This window comes from Pan troglodytes, chromosome 18, assembly GCF_028858775.2.
Source record: "Pan troglodytes isolate AG18354 chromosome 18, NHGRI_mPanTro3-v2.0_pri, whole genome shotgun sequence".
In the NCBI taxonomy this organism is placed as follows: Eukaryota; Metazoa; Chordata; class Mammalia; order Primates; family Hominidae; genus Pan; species Pan troglodytes.
The window spans coordinates 63,398,353-63,421,149 of NC_072416.2; the positions used below are offsets into that span (position 1 = coordinate 63,398,353).

General features: G+C 39.1%; 2 long non-coding RNA genes across 2 annotated transcripts in view; one reads left to right on the forward strand and one right to left on the reverse strand.

The window, feature by feature from the left end:
* The window catches only part of LOC107968869 (uncharacterized), a 142,903-nt gene extending 130,624 nt beyond the window's left edge, over positions 1-12,279 (forward strand). The window contains exons 2-3 of the long non-coding RNA XR_001710389.3: positions 9,849-9,937; positions 12,197-12,279. This is a non-coding gene — a long non-coding RNA (uncharacterized LOC107968869). The remainder of the gene's footprint in view (positions 1-9,848; positions 9,938-12,196) is intronic.
* The window catches only part of LOC129137353 (uncharacterized), a 441,478-nt gene continuing 421,084 nt past the window's right edge, over positions 2,404-22,797 (reverse strand). The window contains exon 4 of the long non-coding RNA XR_008539825.1: positions 2,404-2,544. This is a non-coding gene — a long non-coding RNA (uncharacterized LOC129137353). The remainder of the gene's footprint in view (positions 2,545-22,797) is intronic.

Genomic DNA, 22,797 nt, shown 5'->3' on the forward strand with positions numbered 1-22,797 from the left:
CAAGTCAATCCTAAACCAAAAGAACAAAGCTGGAGGCATCACACTACCTGACTTCAAACTATACTACAAGGCTACAGTAACCAAAACAGCATGGTACTGTTACCAAAACAGAGATATAGATCAATGGAACAGAACAGAGCCCTCAGAAATAACACTGTATATCTACAACTATCTTATCTTTGACAAACCTGAGAAAAACAAGCAATGGGGAAAGGATTCCCTATTTAATAAATGGTGCTGGGAAAACTGGCTAGCCATATGTAGAAAGCTGAAACTGGATCCCTTTCTTACACCTTATACAAAAATCAATTCAAGATGGATTAAAGACTTAAATGTTAGACCTAAAACCATAAAAACCCTAGAAGAAAACCTAGGCATTACCATTCAGGACATAGGCATGGGCAAGGACTTCATGTCTAAAACACCAAAAGCAATGGCAACCAAAGCCAAAATTGACAAATGGGATCTAATTAAACTCAAGAGCTTCTGCACAGCAAAAGAAACTACCATCAGAGTGAACAGGCAACCTACAAAATGGGAGAAAATTTTCACAACCTACTCATCTGACAAAGGGCTAATATCCAGAATCTACAATGAACTCAAACAAATTTACAAGAAAAAAACAAACAACCCCATCAAAAAGTGGGCAAAGGACATGAACAGACACTTCTCAAAAGAAGACATTAATGCAGCCAAAAAACACATGAAAAAATGCTCACCATCACTGGCCATCAGAGAAATGCAAATCAAAACCACAATGAGATACCATCTCACACCAGTTAGAATGGCAATCATTAAAAAGTCAGGAAACAACAGGTGCTGGAGAGGATGTGGAGAAATAGGAACACTTTTACACTGTTGGTGGGACTGTAAACTAGTTCAACCATTGTGGAAGTCAGTGTGGCGATTCCTCAGGGATCTAGAACTAGAAATACCATTGGACCCAGCCATCCCATTACTGGGTATATACCCAAAGGACTATAAATCATGCTGCTATAAAGACACATGCACACGTATGTTTATTGCGGCATTATTCACAATAGCAAAGACTTGGAACCAACCCAAATGTCCAACAATGATAGGCTGGATTAAGAAAACGTGGCACATATACACCATGGAATACTATGCAGCCATAAAAAATGATGAGTTCATGTCCTTTGTAGGGACATGGATGAAATTGGAAATCATCATTCTCAGCAAACTATCGCAAGAACAAAAAACCAAACACTGCATACTCTCACTCACAGGTGGGAACTGAACAATGAGATCACATGGACACAGGAAGGGGAACATCGCACTCTGGGGACTGTTGTGGGGTGGGGGGAGGGATAGCATTGGGAGATATACCTAATGCTAGATGACGAGTTAGTGGGTGCAGTGCACCAGCATGGCACATGTATACATATGTAACTAACCTGCACATTGTGCACATGTACCCTAAAACTTAAAGTATAATAATAATAAATTTTTAAAAAAAGACTTTAAAAAATTAAATTAAAAAATATATACTACACGAAACGTCTTGTAGAAGTTTTAAAGTAAGATTCACCTGTGAGTCACCTGTAGAACACACTTTAAAGGTGTTGGTTAACAACCTCTGTGTGTCTCTATTCATAGATATGTAACTATACATCTGAGTCTGCACAGATACTCATATATGTGTAATCCTAAAGGTTTTTGATAAATGTGGAATAACTTAACCAACTTTATGAATTTAATTAAGCTTTTCCCCACATGGTGTGTTGGAAAAGACAGCAGTTCATAGAAAGACCATAATCTAAAAAAAATATATATATTTTTCAAAATGGGAACCAGGCCCACAGGGCAAATGGGACATTTTGCTTGTCAGGAAAATAAATTTATTCTGAATTTATGAATGGATAATAAGCCAGCTTTTCACAACGATTAATGGTAATTAACCTTTTAAAGCTCCATCACTTACCTGGCCATCTTTGGCTGACAGTCCTTGAACACAGTAGAGAATGCTGATGGTAAAAAGACCTTCCTCTGGACTCCCAAGGTCCTGTAAGGTAGACACCATTATTTTTGTGCGAAGAGGTGGCAAATCTGATGCAGCTCTAGATAACTTCAGACAAAGAAAAAAATATATACATGCTCTGTAATGGAGAGAAGCTTTCATCCTGTAGGGACAACTGGACTAGAGGACAGTCAGCTCTACTGCTTGAAGCCACGTGACTTCAGCAACATCTTTTCACTTGTGTGCACCCACCTCCTTTACCTATAAAATGGATGAGTAGCGATTTTATTAACAATTATCATTTTAAGTGAAGGGTCCTGTTGGCTGGCATAGGAAAAATGCAAGCCCCTTTTAAAACAACATCATATTAAAGCTGTCTCTCAGCAAGCTGGCACTTGTCACACATCCTAAGACACTAACCTGGACCCAAGATATGCTCCATGTCTTTGCCTATTTCAGTGGCCACCACCTCTGACAATATGAACATCAAAGATAGCTGGGAAGTAAATTCTGGAATGGGCTTTAGCACGAAAGATGTTTATTGGGGGTATCCTTAGAATCAACACCTGTGGAAGTAAGAGAAAGTAAGTAAGATTTCAAAAAATTCAAGATGTGATGCAGGCAAGACAGACTTGGCTGACCCCAAAGAGAATCATGCAGTTAGAATGGTACATCAGAGTTGTTCTGAACCAGAGTCAATGGCCAAAACCTTATACCCCTACAGTGATCAATTCTTGACTGTGGGTTGTCCCAGTAAGGATCACGATCTTGAGACCCACAACATGAGAGAATCCCTGCAGGGGCGAGAGTTGAAAGTCATTTGCAGATGGCACTCCTAGTTGCTGAGACCACCACAACTTCACAAAAGGGTGGCCCATTACAGTATCTTCCACATTGATTGATTGATTGATTAACTGATTGCACACTTATTGAGCATTTACTATGTCCCAAACAGGCTATGCTGGGGCTGCTACCTGCTTTATCACTTCTAAGTCTCATCACAACCCTATCAGATAGGTATTCAAACACACTTTTTCACATGAAATGAAGGCTCAGTAAGTTGTGCAATTAGAATTCAAAACAAGACAATGTTAACTTGCATGAGTCCAAGAGTTTGCCATATGCTGAGAGACAACTTGCACTTTTATTGTGTAAATTATCAATTGTTTTCAGTACTTATCTGATTTTTCCTTGGAGATTGTTTCTACTTTCCCCTGTTTCAAATTTTATTTCTCTGTAGGATTTATTCCAGACCATAACTCACACTTCCCCAGCCAGGTGGAAGTAATTGTTTCCTCATTTTGTTTTCAGAGACTATGGCTAGCTCTAGGAACTCACAGAAGTTACTCATCTTCCCTATGTCTCTGTTTCCATTATCTGTAATATGGGAATGATAGTAACACCTATCACATCAAACTTCTAAGAAGATTTTAAAAACGAATGCATAGGTATCACACAAGCAAATGCCAAGTGTTTGTTCTTCTTCTTATTTGCATATTTCATGAATTAAAATAAATCAGTGGATAACTGTTTTTGTTCATGTATCATATTTACATATAGGTAGACGCATGTATAATAAAATTCACATGTTCATTGATCTTCTTGTTAATTAGAATCATAAGATAGAGATTGTGCGATAATTACCTGGATATACTTAGAGCTTAGCATAATATCTCATACCAGTAGGTTTACCCAATATAAAGCTATTAAATTGAATTACATTTCAACAATAAGTAGCCAAGTTTTATCAATCATAAATCACAGACATCTTTCAAAATTGTTCATTTCTGTCAGTGTATTACCCTAGCCCAAGCCACCATCATTTCTTCCTTCTGATTTAAAGTCATACAGATTTGGAATCAAAGTAGGCTGACATTCGTATTTAACTAGTTTAAGCCTCTATTTCTACATCTGTGAAATAGGAACAGATAGAGAACCTACTTCATGGGGCTGAAAACAGAATTAAATGAGATATGTAAATTAACTAATTAGTTCAAGGCATGGCATATAGCAAGACCTCAGCAATTGCTGGTTTTAATCATAACAATGACAATCACAACCACCAACCCAAGCATTTTTCCTGTTGTTGAGTTTATTCTCTGCTGCTTAGCCTACTGTAGGGATAAAACACCAGATTAGAAGTATAATGATATTGTACAAAGAGCAAACACACTGAGTATGGTTTTATCAAGTAAACTTGTTCTTAACTTTGAGCAAGTAACATAATCTGTTTTAGTCTTGCTTTTTTCATTTGTGATATGGGAATAGTAATAATGCATATATCATAGAATTTTTAGGGTAAATGATATAATCTACCTATATAAGCATTTATAGAACAATGAGACCCAGTCAACAAGTACAAATGTTAGCTTTGACTCATACTATTAGCATGTGTGCAAAATAACAATTCATGGTGGCTTTAGTGGCAATATTGAGAGAGCTGGGTAATTCTGTCACACAGTAGGTCCTCAGCGCTCATTGAAGTCTTTCTATTGCCTACATTGTTGTGTCCTGAGAAGAGACAGCTGGCTCCTCACACTACAACCTGCACAATGCACAGGAGAATGTTAAACGGTGGGGAAAACACTCTGACGAAAGCTGTTTTAATGAGACATCCCGTTAGCTCTGCTGCTCCCAGGTCATGCTGCCTGTGTCAGAGCAAGAACACTAATGGACTAGGTGGTCGTGTCTTTCCGTCTGACTAGACTCTGGGTTTTTAATAAAGCAAGCAACCCACACACTCAGGCAGCTTGGGTGTGTGTATGTGTGCCTGTGTCTCCAATGATAAACAGTTTTCATCCTAAAAAAAGACTGGAGAAAAAAAACAACAGGACAGGAAGGCTCAAAATGTCCTCTCATTTGCACCAATCAGAAAGAAGCTGACCAAGACCTTCCTACACATGCGGATAACCCTCACACAGGGTAGAGAGGAGTAAAAAAACACGCTGCTTTTCCAGGGGGGCCATAATACACTCAATAGCGTTAAAAAAGAGTAGTGTCAGCTGCCTGGCTTCTTAATGATGAATAATTCATACACATCAAAGCAGCCCTCACAAAGTATCATTTCCCGTGGCCTCAAAGACAATGAAATCACAGCAAAGATGTCAAAAGGGGAAAGTTTTTTCAAATCACATCATCCCCCTATCTCTCCTCCCTACTCTGTAATATCCATTCTCTGGACTTGATTAAAATCAATTGTGATATTAGTTTATAAACACATTATTAAATCTTTTTATTTGCTTCTTATTCTGTGTAATGGCAAACTCCTATTCAGCCCTCAAAGCCCAGCTCAAAAGCCATCACTTTTTGAAGTCAACTCTGCCATCCACTTTCCCAACAGTCAGTCTAATCGTTCCCTTAGGTTAAACATATTTGCTTTAATACAACTGTTACTAAGACCTTATTCCTTTAAATCTTTGGCTCAGACTTGGAACCTCTTAAGCTTAGACACACTGTCTTATGTATTACAGAATAACTAGCACTCAATTTAAAGCCTGGGGTACAGTAGGCACTCAAAAAATGTTCACAGAAAATTGGAATGACTTGAATTCTTGAAATAAATAAAGATCATACTTAAAGAGAAGCACTGGAATGCTAATATAGATTAAGCCTATGAAAAGGAAAATTAGATGAAAAGAGTATTTCCAAAAACTCACAAACATCATTGAGGATTATTCTTATCATTTAGCATTTACTAAGAACCTAAATCAAAGGCTTAGAAATGCAAGGAGTGGGGGGGATCTGTTTGGAGGGCTTATCAGCACTCTTTAGGAGGGCAAGCATGTTAAGGAGAAATATTTATCAGAACTGAGATAAAATTAAAATGGCAGAATCACAATCTAGGTTATTTTTGTAGTCTGTCTTAAAATATCCTTATCCTCCCTTTCTTTCTGATCATCATAAATGACAATTTACTACAGACATACACACATCAAAATGAAGATGTTACCTACTTTTCGTACTTCTCAACTGGCTGCTGCTTCAACAAAACACCATTTCAATGTCAGGAGGGAACACATTTCTTTTTTGGAGTAAATGCTTGTTATCAAAGGAAAAAAGATATATTTTTAAGCTAAACTCTTTATTCTCTGAAAATATTATAATGCTTATAATGTGCCAGGTGTTGTACTAATCACAAAGGGAACATTTGGACTGTAAGTCATAGGTCTCACACTCACAAACCTCCTAGTTCATTAAGATAGAAAGATGCCATGAGATAATTATGAGGGGACCTCAAAAATTTCATAGAAAATGCATATTACAAAAAAACTATGCATTGATTTAAAAGATGTTTGCACCAAAAAAAACTCATACTAACTTGTTATAACATGTCTGAAGGGCATCTAGTTTGAGGCACTAAGAAGGGCAAGACATCAGTTTGAAAGGAGCACCTCTCTCAGTAACATGAATTCTGCTAAAATTGAAGCAAGAATGAACATCAAATTTATGGTAAAGTTTGAGTGGAACAATGGTCAAATCATTGATGTTTAAAAAAAGTTTATGGAGGCCGCATGCGGTGGCTCATGCCTGTAATCCTAGCACTTTGGGAGGACGAGGTGGGTGGATCACGAGGTTAGGAGGTCAAGACTGTCTTGGCTACCACGGTGAAACCCTGTCTCTACGAAAAATACAAAAAATTAGCCGGGCCTGGTGGCAGGTGCCTGTGGTCCCAGCTACTCGGGAGCCTGAGGCAGGAGAATGGCATGAACCCAGGAGGCGGAGCTTGCAGTAAGCGGAGATCACACCACTGCACTACAGCCGGGTTGACAGAGTAAGACTCGGTCTCAAAAAAAAAAAAAAAAAAAAAAAAAAAAAAAAAAAAAAAATTATGGGAGACAGTGCCCCAAAGAAATAAGCAGTTTGCAAATGGGTACAAGAGTAAAAGATGATGTTGAAGATGAAGCCCACAGTGGCAGACCAGCCACATCAATTTTGGAGGAAAAACTTCATCTTGTTTATGCTCTAATTGAAGAGGACTGGCAATTACAGTATAAAAAATAGCCAATACCTAGACATCTCAATTAGTTCAGCTTACACAATTCTGAATGAAAAATCAAAGTTAAACAAACTTTTCACTCTATCAATAGGTGGCAAAAGTGTTATACCCAGATCAGCTACAGAAAAGAGCTCAGCTTTCGGTGGAAATTTTTAACAAGTGGGATTAAGAGCCTGAAGCATTTCTTCAAATAAATGTAATAGAAGATGAAGCATGGCTTTACCAGTACAATAACTGAAGACAAGGCACGATTAAAGCAAAGGCTACTGATATGGTTTGCCTGTGTCCCCACTCAAATCTCACCTTGAATTGTAGCTCCCATAATTCACATGTGTCATGGGGGGAGACCCAGTGGGAGGTAACTGAATCATAGGGGTGGGTTTTTCCTGTCTTGTTCTCGTAATCGTGAATAAGTCTCATGAGATCTGATGGTTTTAGAAAGTGCAGTTCCCCTGCACATGTTCTCTTGCCTGCAACCATGTAAGACATGCCTTTGCTCCTCCTTCACCTTCCACCATGATTATGTGGCCTCCCCAGCCATGTGGAACTGTGAGTCCATTAAACCTCTTTTTCTATTTCTCAGTATTTCTTCATAGCAGTATGAAAATGGAATAATACAGCTACCAAGAGGTGGAAGTTGTCCAGTCAAAGCAAAAATGGACCAGCCAAGAACAAAGATTGTGTCAACAGTTTTGGGGATGCTCAAGACATTTTGCTTGGTGACTTTCCAGAGGGCCAAAGGGTTTCTTATGAGTGTGTTTTGAGAAAATTAGCCAAAGCTTTAGCAGAAAAATGCCCAGGAAATCTTCACCAAAGCATCCTTCACAACCATGGCAATGCTCTTGCTCATTCTCTCATCAAACCAGGGAAATTTATCAATAGTTTCTGTAGAAAATCATTGGGCATCCACTTTACAGTCCTGATCTGACTCTTTCTGACTTTGTTTTTTTTTTTTTTTGTTTCCTAATTCTAAGAAAATCTGTAAAGGGTGTCAATTTTTCTTCAGTTAATAATATAAAAAAGATTGCATTGAGGTGGTTAAATTCCCAGGGCTCTCAATTTTTTTAGGGATGCTCCGAATGGCTATTATTGTGGCTTATAAAAGTGTCTTACACCTAGTGGAGCTTATGTTGAGAAATAAAGTTTATGTCTTTATTTTGTAACTTTTAATTCCATTTTTCCATGAACTTTTTGAAATCCCATTGTGTTTTAAAGTATTTATTTCTGCTTTACGTATAGAGTTATGGTTTTGCAGAAGGTGTGATAACTGGTTCTTTCTGGAAAGTTAAAAATGGCTTCAGAGAAAATATGATTTTTAAAATCTTATTATTATTATTTTTAGACAGGGTCTCACTCCAGTCACCCAGGCTGGAGTGCAGTGGCATAATCATGGCTCACTGCAGCCTCAACTTTTTAGGCTCAGGTGACTCTCCCATCTTAGCCCCCTGAGGAGCCGGAACTATAGGCATGTGCCATCACTCATGGCTAATTTTTAGTATTTTTAGTAGAGATGAGGTTTTGCCATGTCGCCTAGGCTTGTCTTGAACTCCTGGGCTCAAGCGATCCATCCGCCTCAGCCTCCCAAAGTGCTGGGATTACAAGTGTGAGCCGCTGCATTTGGCCAATCTGATTCTTAAAGGGCAGGTAAAAGGATATTTTCTACTAGACCAAAGGCTGCTGGATCTCATCAGGAGTTAGCAGTACTTTCAAAGGTCTGGAGTTGTAGAAGGTATTGGTGGAAAGTTTTATGTAGGTTCAGGGCACGGGATGAGGCAGGTGAAGAGAGAGAAATTGGAAGATGCCCATTGCTTGAAATTACAATTTAATAAGTATAGTCTTTGTTTTGTTCTGTTTTAAGATGACACTGTCAGCCTCTTGGGTGGTAGAATGGGAAAAAATGCCTACTAATTAACTATTTTTTTGCAGCGAATAAAATGATGACAGTTTGAACCAAGACTGTGGAATGGAATGAAGAAAAATAGATCAGGTCATTGAAGGTATCAAAAGCTTTCTAGGGATAAATAAAATGCACATAAATTGAACATGAAAGTAAGAGTGTGGAAGAATCAGGAATGGCTGAGTAGGGATGGAAGGAACTTTTTTTATGAAATGAGTTAAAAGTTACATAATTTCAAAAAAGCTAAGAACGTAGACCAGTTCATTTAAAATGGGTATGTTGAAACCAAAGATAAAAAGACTATTGCAAATTGAGACACTGTATGCTGTGAGTGAGGGGATGTAGGAAGATGACCTGGGCTGCAAGTCTAGACTGTTTTGGCTGCTAGATAACAAAATGCTATAAACTGAGTAGCTTATAAACAACAGAGATTTATTTCTTACAGTTGTGGAGACTGGGGAGTTCAAGATTAAGGCACTGGCAGATTTAGTATCTGGTGAGGGCCCACTGCCTGGTGCATAGACAGAGACTCCCAGCTGCATTCTCACATGGTAGAAGGGAAAATGAGGACTCTCTTCGGCCTCTTTTATAAAGACAGTAATCAAGTCATTCAGGCACCACCCTCATCATATAATCACCATCCAAATGTCCCACCTCCTAATATCATCACCTAAGGGGTTAGGCTTTCAATGTATGACTTTTGAGGGGACACCAATATTCAGATCATCCAATGAATCACAGCAGGACTCATACCTGTAATTAGCTTCCAGATCATATACCTGAGCTTAGAAGAGTGATCTTTAAGGATTATTGGTGTAGGTGTCTTTCAACCACATCAGGTAAACTGGTGAAGAAGGCATGAGAGCACATCTTGCTTCTCCTCTCCCACCATCACCTGAAACCTTGAGTTCCTTACCCAATCAGCAATTAAGATGTTGCTATTCATGATTCTATCCTCCGTCCTTCATCTGTTGCAGAATCAGCTGGGAACAATGACTGCCAAAAGTGTCCAGAGGAAGTCTGCAGGAGCTGGGTCTCTCCTAGGTGGAATATTCTTTGAAATCAGGTAACAGATACAGTTTGGGCTAAAGAGTGGAGTGGGTATGGGAGGGAAAACAGAACAGAATCGTCTGTGGAGGAATCATGGCTATGACCAGAAAGACACAAATGGAGTTAAACTGATACCCCAGACATGTCAGGGGAGCCCACAAAAAAGTGGTCAAAAGCTTTTAAAAAATGATAAAGTAAGCATAGGGCCATGTGGGCAGCTTAAGAACCAGTCCTCCATTAGCCTATACTTCTCACCTAGGGGAGTTTAATCCATCTTTGATCATTGTCAGTTTATGTCTCACCCAGTATTGGCAGGAACGGTGCAATACAGCTTCTTAAATAAGCCTGGCATGGTGAGGCAGGTGAAGCCCTGTCTCTTGGTAAACATGTAGAAAGCCTGCCATTGGTTAGACTAACTGAATAAAAAATTTTAATGCCTTGTCAAGCAACTAAAATTGTTTCATATCCATTTCTGAAATACAAGATGCTGGCTCTTCATTCATTAATTTTTAACAAATATTTACTGAGTGCATACTACGTGTTAGGCATTATTCATAACCCTGAGGATGTGAAACAGCAAAAAACAGACATAATTCCTGCTTCCATGGAATTTTCAATCTCTTGAGGAATGATAGACATTAATAAAATAATCACAAAACTAAATAATTAATTAAAACTGAAATTAGAGCTCAAATAGGAAGAAACATATTTCTATGAGAGCATGTAGCAAGCAGACATTACTTAGACTGAGGGGTGAGATAAGGCTCTCCAAGGAAGCAAGACTTGAGCTGTGAACTGAAAGGTAAGTGTGGTAGACCCAAACAGCAGGAGCAGCACTTGCAAAGATCCTGTGGCCAGGGGTCCCGAAAAATTTCTGTTGTGGCTGGGAATACAGAGAGTAGACATGTTCTAAGAAGAGGCTGAAAGTCAAGGGAGGAGCTATACAGATTCCTTGCTAAGGTTTTGGATTTTTCTCTTTATTATTCTTAGAGCAGCAGGTTTCCATAGACAAGTAATTTCCATGATTGTGTTGCTTCAAAATGCATACTGCTTTTATATACTTACCTCTTCAAAACCACACTTCTTGGCCAAAGCTATGTATCTGTGTGAGAAGGAAGCCAGAGATGGAGAAATGAATCAGACAGGTTTACAACCCTGGAGAAACCCAGTGTTTAGAAAAGAGGGAAGTAGCTAGATAATGATGCAACAGTGAAAATAATGGTAGGAGAAAGAAAAGCCTGGAGAGGGTAATAGGGTAAGCCTCCTTACCAGCCCTCAGGAAGCAAGGACAGATTCCCAGACTAGTAACATCGGAACCCAAAGGGCAGAGAATAATAGCTCATATCTGGTAAGTGCTTACTGTGTGCCAGGCACTAGGAAGTGCTTTTCATCTATATTTAAGGTAACAAAAGCCATATGAAGTGTATTCTATTATTATCCTTCTTTAAAAAGATGCAGAAACTGAGGATTGAAAACTTGAAGCAATTTGTTCAAGATCACACAGTTGGGACAGAGGAGGGCCAAGATTTGAACAAGGATGCTGTTTGCTAAATGTAAAGGCTGGAGGGCAGGGAGATTGAATTGTATATTTCAGATGAAAATATTAAAACAGGAGATGTGTTGATTTAGAATAATTACAGCCTCTTCGAGAAATGTTTGAGGGCTTGTAAGTGCAGCTATCTTTGCCCAAATTTGGGGATAAGAGCTTGAGCCAAAATAACACGAACCTCCACTCTTAACAGAGTGGAACCTTTTGTGCGGTGAGTGCTTCAGAAATGAGAAATGCATATGCATCAGAGAGCGCATTAGTACTTAGACAATCCAAAAAGACCTGTTTTTATATCATTTGACTTTTCTTCTTTCCTCCTGTAATTACTTCATTTCAGTGAAATCACGCTGTATTATGATTTAACAACTGGAACAGTCACTTAAGCATTGATATTTTGCAAGCTCCTTTCTAATGTTCCCACCCACAATCTGGCCTAAAAAGGGAGAACAATGAGCGATCACTTAGGGGCCCAGATAAACCACATAGGAGTGCTCACTGGTCACTTTTGCTGTTTGAATCCTGCCCTGGTTATCAGCTGCCAGTATTCTGCCAGGAAACTCTAAGGTAGAATAATCATGGGACTAAGCAGGAAAGAGATTGCAATTTTTAAAGCATAGAGAAATTGGCATGGGGTGAAGATGTTGTAACTACAGGTTGCAACCATACTTCCTCTTTTAAAATTGACTGTTTCCTTCCACAATGTTGTAAGTACGTTTCTTTCCCCAGCCACCTCCAGATAAAAAGACAAAATGCCTCCCAAAGCTACGAGATGAACTACAGAATTCTAATTGTTCCCGTGCTTCCTGAAGATTTGAAATTCCAGCCTGTGCTTCATTCCCATGCAGTTCTTATTAACTCCACACATGGGTAAATAATCAAAGGTATCTAGTGGTCAATGAGTGTTTTCTTTGTAAAATGTATATCTACTAGGAGTAGGTAGAGCTCTGAGCACAGTGACTTTTCTGAAGTACAGACTTTTAGCCCCAGGGGAAAAAAAAAATCTTAAAGACTGCTTTCTCGGCCCTGTAGTTGGACAAATAAGGGGGCTTTGGTCCTGATACGGATGTGAGCTGCGCAAGCTTGCAGGGTGAACTATGGGCTTCCTGATCCTAGCTGCTGTTATTTCAACTATGCTGCCCTGACCTAAATAGCTTTGCATTTCATACTAAGCAGTATGTCCCCTTACTTCCTAATCAAAGGTGTAATCAATCATCATTTGCAAGGCATTCATTTTGAGAAGTAGGAAATGAAATTCCCCAAATGTGGTTACATTCTAATTTGCAGGGAACCACTGATTCAGGAAAAGGAACTCCTTTAAGGGAAGGTCACCAAAATGTATACTGGCACAAATCGTGCCACTAAAAATTACTGTGAATCTAGAGCAGGGGTCAGCAAACTTTTTCTGTAAAGGGCCAGATGGTAATTACTGTAGGCTTTGTGGGCCAAATTGTAGTTACTAGCAACTCTGCTCCATAACAAGAAAGCAGCCACAGATAATACAAAAAGGAACAGGCATAGCTGTGTTCCAATAAAACTTTATTTGTGGACACTGAAATTTGAATTTTACATGCTTTTCACATGACATAAAATCTTATTCTTTTTTTGATTTTGAAAAATAATTTTTAAATATGAAAAATATTTTTAGCTCAGTTATACACGAATGAGCAGTGGGCTGGATTTGCCCCTCCTGCCATAGTTTCTGGTCCCTAATATAGAGGAATTGTAGCTGTTTCTCACTATGGTTTGTACCATTAGAAAATATACATATGATGGTAAAAATAATTATTTTCAGTACAAATCCTGTTTTTCATTGCATTGAATGAAAAAATATCTAGATATTTCCATGTAGAGAAGTGTCCAAAATATTTAAAGGTATAAAGTAAATCCCTTTACTTCCTGGATTATAATCTTCATCAAATAGGGTTATATTTCATTTGTCCTCAAATAACCGACATCACAAGCACCTAATAAGTGATTCTTTGCTAAAATAAACCATGTCAATGCCCTCTGTAGGATCCTTCAAAATCTCCCTCTCACTGTAGATTTCATGGTTTCCAGAGCAGTTTTAGTGTTCTTTTAGATTTTCATTCATTCATTTGTTCATTTATTCAATAACTATCTCTTGAGCACCTATATAGTGGCATTCAAGGCTCTCTATGATATGATAATGGCCTGATTCTGATCTCGTGTCGTGACATGCCTGTATACACATTCATTTACTTATTCGATCCACTGATACTGGCTGTTTAAAATCTGCCAGTCACTGTTTGAGCTACTGAGAAGAAGTAGTGGACAAGCCTATTAGAATTCCAGTCCTCATGGAGCTTTCAGCCTAATGAGGGTGTTGTTAAAGACAATCACAATGAGCCAGGTGTGGTGGCTCATGACTGTAGTCCTAGCACTTTGGGAGGCCGAGGCAGGCATATTACCTGAGGTCAGGAGTTAGAGACGGAGAAACTCCATCTCTACTAAAAATACAAAATTAGCTGGGCATAGTGGCACATGCCTGTAATCGCAGCTACTCAGGAGGCTGAGGTAGGAGAATCACTTGAACCCGGGAGGCAGAGGTTATGGTGAGCTGAGATCACGCCATTGCACTCCAGCCTGGGCCATAAGAGTGAAACTCCATCTAACAAACAAACAAACAAACAAAAAATCATGATGAATGAACGAGTTGCAACTTTGACAAAGGCTAGGAAGTAAAAGGACAAGGTGCTGTGAGATCGCGTTTCTCTCTATTCCAGTCATGCTGAATCTCTGGTGAGTTCCAACACTAGCTGTGCTCACCCATGCAAACACCTCTGACATGGTATCCTAGGCTCCTCAAATTCTGGGTAACTTCAATCTTCCACATTCAAAGGTCCCCGGATTGGGCTCCTTCCCATGCGAGCAGTCTAACTCCACCTGCCCAAGCAGAGTGGGCCATAACTGCAGCTGTGCCCCCATAGCATGCTGCCCTACTGTGATTGCTTCCTTTACATCTCCGTATTTTATTAGTCTTGGAACCCTTCAAGTAATCATAGAGGTCTAGCTCAGCATTGTCAGCTTCTGTGCCAGTTGCCCAGCACAGTGTCAGGCTCAGCAGATAGGCAATGTTGAACAGAATTCAAGCATCATGACACATGGAGAGTCACTCACTGGAATGTTTATACTGTGCGTTAAAAATAAGTCAGCCTTTATCATACACTAGTCACTCTTTCCTCTTCCCCTCCCTAAAGACACACCTTTAATTTCACAGCAACTTTATCTAGTATTTGTACTTTATTCCGGAAAACTCACCTTTAAAGTTGAAGGTCAAGTTGCTTTACTCTCACTTTTTTAATTAAAGAGCCTGTTATGTTACATTCAGTTTGACTCCACACTCAGCAATTCCAGAAGAGAAGTCTCTCTTATTCGAATGGGGACTGGGAAGGCGGCAATAATTTGCAGAATCCAACAGAACCAGGCTAAAACATTTTTCTCCGTCAAGAGATGACACCATTTAACCCCAATTAACTCACATCTCAGGTTCAAGGCTTCGGGTTTACTAACCTGAATCAATACCCTACTCTATCAATTATGTAAATTCAAACCAATGACATTCCTTGACATTTTTGGAATTGGTGTTAAAATCCTGCCAAGCGGGGGCATCATTGGGAGCTACATTATGATCCTGTAGGAAAGTATTGTAGATGGATCATATTTTAGTTTTTTGGGGTTTTTGTTTGTAAGATTGAAAAAAAGAATCACTGGCTGGTTTCCTGAGACAGTGAAGAAGACAAAACACACATCGAGATTCTTCAGATTTCTGCTTAGTGCTGTCATTTATGAAAATTAATGAAAACCATTTAAGAGGGTGTAAATGAGCAACTAATAGATTTAGAAATCGACTCTCACTCACTCTTCCTTTTCTCCGGAGAGAGGAGGCAACAGAGTCTAAAGAAAGAGGGAGGTGAGCAGCTACATTAGGGAGCACAAGCATTGAATTTGGACAGACCTGGGCTCAAATGCAGGTCTGTGCGTTTCTGTATAGCCAAAGGCAATTCATGATAGCTCTAAAAGCCTCATTCACTTCATGTATAAAATGAGGCTATGCCTCACTTCAGCAAAGAGCTTTGCAAATATTACGCAAAACCTGTACCATCATCTGTGGAGTGCTTGGAGCCAGGAACATAGTCAGTGCTCAATAAATATTGGCTAACATTAATGTTACATCCACAACTAGACATTTTAATGCTTCGAGAATCCCAGACTGGTTTCAGTGCTGTCTTTGAATTTTCTTTTGTTCAACCATTCATTCATTTGTTCAGTAAATATCTGCTAGGCAGCTATAAGGTACATGGAACTGCATTACATCCCTGGGGAAGAAGAAATGAATGAGCAAGCCACAGCCCCCCTTTCTCGTGAAGCTCATGGTGCTCCCTAACCTGTCACAAGTAAATATGCCACTTTTCAATCCAGATATTCAAACAATCTCAAGCTTTCTGATGTAAGCAGTTAATCTGCCACGAATTTTCCTTCTGTGCTTGGCACATTGTAGTTGCTCAGTAAATGCCAATTAAATGAATAAATGTCAGTTGAGTGAATAGAAGGGTGATGGTAATGAATGTCTCCTATTCCAGAACACTGATGTGTGAGTCAGAGGACATAGTCCCTTTTTAATGTTTTTAAGAGATTGTGTCTGTGTGTGCATGCACATGCTTTGCTTAATTCACTCTCAGTCAAAGAAAATGTCTTGTGGAGATTTTAACATATTTAGGTTTAAGTTCTGGAACTAAACTTTATATCCAGTTGTCATGACAACTGTGTTTCTAAGACAATTAAATCCCAATCTGAGTATTCTGAAGGGCCAGTCATTTCTGGAGAGGGCTTTGTTTGGTTGGAGAAGGAGAGTCCTATTCAACTCTGGGCCCTGCATTTTATAGTCAGTCCTCTCAGAAGGAGGTCCCAAATCTATCACCCCTTCTATATTAGTTTGCTAGCCCTACTGTAACAAAGCACCACAAACTAGGTGATTTCAACAACAGAAACTTATTGTGTCACAGTCCTGGAGCTTTGAAGTCCAAAATCAAGGTGTTGGCAGGGTTGGGTCCCTCTGAGGGCTGTGAAGGAGAATCTGTTCCAGGCCTCTCTCCTTGGTTTGTGGACGGCTGTCTTCTCGTTTCACATGGTGTTCTCTGTGTAACCTCATACACCTTTCCTCTATGGGTATCTCTATCCAAATCTTCCTTTTCTTTTTTTTTTTTTTTTTTTTTTTTTTTTTTGAGACAGAGTCTTGCTGTCACCCAGGCTGGAGTGCAGTGATCCAGGCTGCATCTTGGCTCACTGCAACCTCCACCTCCCAGGTTCAAGCGATTCTTGTGCCTCAACCTCCAGAATAGCTGAGATTACAGGCGCCCACCACCACACCCAGCTAATTTTTTATATTTTTAGTGGATGGGGGTTTCGCCGTGTTACCCAGGCTGGTTTTGAACTCTTGAGCTCAGGCAATCTGCCGACCTCGGCCTCCCAAAGTAGTGGGATTACAGGCGTGAGCCACCATGCCCAGCTCAAATCTTCCCTTTTCATAAGGACACCAGTCATATTGGATTAGGGATCACCCTAATGACATCATTCTAACTTGATTACCTCTGTAAAGACCCTATGCCCCAATAAGGTCACATTCTGAGGTATGGAGCTTAGGACATCAACATATGGAATTTGGGGTGGGGGGCACAAATTGATCCATAACACCTTCTCACTGGCATGAGAAATTAGACCTTATCAGAATGCTATATATATCCTCCAAGGTATTATAAAGATGGCATCAACATTCCCTTTAAAAACAATTCCATAGGTTTTTTGGGAACAGGTGGTATTTCGTTACATAAGTAAGTTCTTCAGTGGTGTTTTGTGAGATTTTGATATACCCATCACCTGAGCAGTATACACTGAACCCAATTTGTAGCCTTTTATCCCTCACTCCCTCCCCACCCTTTCTCCCCGAGTCCCCAAAGTCCATTGTGTTATTCTTATGCCTTTGCACCCTCATGGCTTAGCTCCCACTTATAAGTGAGAACATACGATGTTTAGTTTTCCATCCCTGCATTACTTCACTTAGAAAAATAGTGTCTAATCTCATCCAGGTTGCTGCGAATGCCATTAATTCATTCCTTTTTATGGCTGGGTGGCATTCCATTGTACATATATAGTTTACATTCCCACCAGCAGTGTCAAAGTGTTCCCTTTTCACCATATCCATGGCAATATCTATTTTTTTTTATTATTGGCATTCTTGTGGGAGTATGGTGGCATCACATTGTGCTTACATTCCCATTTTATAGAGAGGAAAAGTAAGACTCAACGGGGTGAAGCTACTTGCCTCAGGTCAAATAGCTAAGAGAACGGGACTATCCTGGTCGTAGCATGACGCTATGCTAATACCCATATTTTATCCCATCATGTCTAGATGTTTCATGTTCTCTTTATGAGGCAGTCAGAATCTCAAGCAGAAGAACAGCTACTGTAATTTTAGTGCTCGACTCCCTTAGAAGAAGGGCAAAGTCTTCTAGATTCCTCCAATATCAACTTAAAATTAGTTTTGTGCAGCCCTGGCAGGCACAGCAATAAAAGAGATCCAAGGTGCATTTACCTTCCAGGCAGTAAACCTATATGACCGCCAAAGCTGTCATTTTTTTTTTTTACCTTCTGAAAATGAAATGTTAATTCCCCCCTTAAGACCCTCCACAGATTTAGTTTGTAGGCTAATAACAGTTCACTTAAGAACAAGAGAAATGTCATCCCTACTTTGACGTGTGATCACAAAATAGAACGATCTTCAAATTCCCTTCAAAAGGGGAAATGTTTATGAATTCACTTTCAGTGGGGGATATAAAGGGATTTGTCAAAACCTGCTGTGATTTCAGCGATGCAGAAAAACAGTGCTGCATTCATTGAGCCAGCCCAAATGTGAGCTCATGAGTGGTACTGTCCTTCTGTATCCCTGGCCTTAGGGCTTGGGGTATTCTCAACCTCGTGGGCTTCTTAGGGTGTCCAGGGCATTCTTTTATTAATTTATGTGTTTGTCCCTTGTGACCTTGATTTGAAAAATAAAAAATACAATGGGAGACTTTTCACCCACATCATCCATAACAGCTCTGGCTAGGTCTTGACACCAGAAATGCCAAAGATATTGAGTTGCCCGGCTTTGTCATTGGGGCTTTACTTTCAACGTCTATGTAAAATCGGCAACTGGATTTGATTTCCTAGTATAGGCTTAAGAAGACTTCACAGCCACTGAGTTTCTTTTGCAGAAAAGGTTGTCAGCAATAGAGGTTAAAGCAACATCTTTCAAAGGCAGAAGGATAATAAAATGTTTTTATTTTTATGTAGTAGTTACTTGTTGTCTGATATATAATGCTCATTATTTCATATTGCATTAATTTTAAATTAGGGATAATATACCCATTTTGCTGACTAGGAAACTGAGACTCAGGTGAGTTAAGTAATTTTGGCAAATTCATACAATTCATTTAGGTTCCAAAGTATAGATTCAAACCCACAATGATTTGACTCTTCATACTGTACTATGATTCCACCTATTATAAAATATCCATATTAACCCAAACATCTGCTCTCTGGTGGTTTGTGCTACCTTTGTGACAATGAAGTCATTCACTTTACAAATGATGAAATATATCAGTTCTCTTAATAATGCTATAAGAGATACAGTTCCAGAAAGTTTGACAATTTGTTAGATGTCTCCTCATTTAGGATGAAGCTTACTTTTATCCACTTTAGACCCTTCAAGGACAATTTCTGTGAAGCTAATTCTTTCAGTGAAGAAAATATGAAGAGCCAGCATCTAAATTCTTATGGGCCTGGCTGTCACTTAACATCTTCTGGAGAAGAGTAGTGGGGTAGAAATAGTACAAGCCTGCAAATCAAGAAACTTGAGGTATTTGTTTTCATTCTGCCTTTGACTGGTTGCATGACCTTTGACAATTCCCCCAAGTCGTACGATGTCATTTCTAAGATAAGTAAAGAATGGGTGCACTATTTAAACACACACACACACACACACAATATAAATATGTTAAATTATAAATACTCAATAATTTGAAGAATTCTACTAAAATTGGCTTCTGTACTAGGGCTCTTACATACTGTAAGTATTAAAATTATTCCTCTTAAATGGATGAGATGTTAAGGGTCCCAGACATGTAAAGAGCTTCCATACTCATACAGTGATGAAGTTGCAAATCAAACTCAGTAGTGTCTGGTTCCTAATTCATGTTCCTTCTACAATATTCCTTTACCTAGGGTCATCTGAAATATTTTACTATAAATCAAATATATTCAACTTTGAACATGAAGTTGAGTCCAAAGGAAGCTCAGTGTATGATCCAATCTGCTAACAGGGTGTCTGTCTAGGTCCAGAGGTGCTTTTCTGGACCACAGGAGAACCAAGCCCATGGGTGTACATGGTCAGTCTATTGGACAGAGGTCTCAGTTGACCAAAGATCCCCTGAACTTGAAGGTGATCAGGGAGAGGAGGACCGGCAATCATTAGACTCATGTACAGATCTATTTCCATTCTCAGGAGTAGAACAGAATACAGAATATTTCATCACCAACCACTCCACCTGCCTTGAGAATTTGGCTTGTTAGCCATACACCTGCTATACAAATTTTCCATTTCCTATTTGACTACGGTTCCACTTTTCTGGCTATGATTTCCTGCGAGGGAAAATTTATGACTTCACCTAAACAAACAACTATGACCACAACCTACCTTTGCAACACAACTGGGGAGATTAATCTTTAAAATATGGGGTGGGGGGCATTTTGGCATCCTCATTAGTTGTTATATTCTATTTCTATTCCATTTTAGGAATATATATCTTTTTTATTGTAAAAACAAAACAAAACAAAAAATAAAACAACAACAAAAGGAGAAGGGCTCAAAAATAAATAAATATTGATCAAAGATTCAGGGTAGGTTCCACTTCCAGACCCAAACCACCCACCATCATAGACTCTTCAAATGATCTACTTCCATAATTCCAAAAATTATGATTTTGTTTGCTTTTGTCTTTGTCACATGCCCAAGATCTCCTCATTTTTCACTGCAACTGAAATGCTTATTCAATAATTACAAATTAAGCACTTATTAAGTCACATAAAGTGGTCATTGGGACAGAGACTCTGTTAACTTCAAGCTCATGGTGTGAGAGACAGACATGAAAAATTGGTTAATACAATATAGTGCAAAGAATAGTGACCTTCTCTCCTCATGGGATGGAGATGTGAATTTAGAGATGGCTTATTTCACTTAATTTAATATTTTCTCTCCTTCTCTGCCACACTTCACATTTCAGTTCATTCTGGAACTTGGGTCATCTCCCTTAAATACTGATCCAAATATGTTTTCTCCAACCTCTTTTAACCTACTAACTTGTCAAGTTACCTATATAATTGAGACTAAATCCTTGGGGTATCCTTGATGTTCTAGGCTCATGTTCTGTACATCGAGACTTATCTTCCTCCCTCTCCATGAATCTTGCACTCCACATAAGCGCTTTTCATCATTCTCCTCATGTTCACAGGAAAACTCATACTTACTCATAACCTTTGCTTTTGCTGTTTCTCCCATCTCACATGAGCTCTACCTATGAAATTTCTAAGCTTCAGGTAAGCCCCAGCTCTGAACTCAACTCTCTCCTAATATTCCCCAACTAGGCCATGGAATCTTAAAGATAGCTAGATCATCTGTGGGCACACTTATCCCAGTTGAGTAATTTCATTGCCCACCTCCAAGGTAATGAATAATACTATCCCCACTCTACGTTCAGTGACAAAATGATCTCTACATTTTTAGGTAGCTGTACTTCCTATTGAATTATCCTTACCTGTAGGATTTTTCATAGAGCCAAAATTAACTTCTCTGAAACAACACTTTCTTTGGCTTTGCTCTGCCTTTTGGAAAAGAAGAACAATTCTAACATCTTTCTTATGTATCTACCAATCACATGATTGAACCCAGTCATTTTTCTATTATCATCATTCTGCTTAGATCTCTTCTCCAGCCTAAATATCTTAACAGCCTCAACTCTCCTGCAGGTGGGGGAGATGTCACACTTTCTCAACACCCTGTTCAAATGCAATACCCCAATGCAGCATGTGACCATAGCTGCAGTCTTTATAAAAAAAGATGGTTTACTTATCTCTTCTCTTTGTCATTGATTTTTATTAGAGTAAGTTCATGATTGCTTTTTCCAGCAGCTATTTTATGCTGCTGGTCATTGTGAGCATGAGGTCAACCAATGCAGCCCATTTTTCTGCAGGGACTGCCATTTAGGTAGGGCTTCCCCATCCGGTGCTTAGAGAGTAGAATTTAAAACTTGATCTCCATAAGCCCATGCAGTTTCCATCCCTCTGTGCTCTGCCTCAGTAAAATAGTTTGCCTGCTTAGTGAACTATGGTTCTAAAGGATGAAAACATCAAACGCATGGGCGAAAATCACAGGTATTGATAACTGGCCTAAAATATTTAAGTGTCATATAATTCCAGCCGACCAAACTGACAGTAATAATAGTGGTGTTTTATACATCAATGTAATAATACTTAATAATGATGCTTTGTATTTATCCACTGCCTTTCTTTTGGAAATGTTGGCAGAGTAAAGTAAATCTAACATTGATATTAAAAAATAAACCCCTAAATTAAAACCAGTTTGACACACCCCTTCAAAAAAAAAAACTCAGAAAGCACAATATAAGGCTCTCTGACAACCTGGAAATGAATGGTTTTGCAAAGCATAAAAAATTTGGCCTGTAGGATGACAAGAAAGTCATATGTCACCTGTGACTAGTTGTAACTCCTACCCTCAGGGTGGGTGTTGGTTTAATTTTGACTCTGGAGAAACGTAGAGCAGTAAAATGTATAAAAAACATGGGCAAGTTCACATCCCTCACTTGTCAGGGATATAAAGCAAAATCAAAATTATTTTCTAAGTCTTTGGACACAAAGTGATTATTTCTGGGGAATGTAAACAGTTGCCAATTCGAATACATATCAGTGGACTCCAGGTCAAGACTAAGGGACCAACAAGGTCAAGAGAACAGGCTGGCATCTGGATAAGCGAGTTGTTAGGTATAAATTAATATAGGTAAACACCTCATTTGAAACTGAAATGGTTTGGCTGTGTCCCCACCCAAATCTTACCTTGAATGGTAATAATCCCCATATGTCAAGGGCAGGGCCAGGTTGAGATAATGTGATCATGGGGGCAGTTTTCCCTATACTGTTCTCTTGGTAGTGAATAAGTATCATGGGATCTGATGGTTTTATAAATGGGAGCTCTTGAA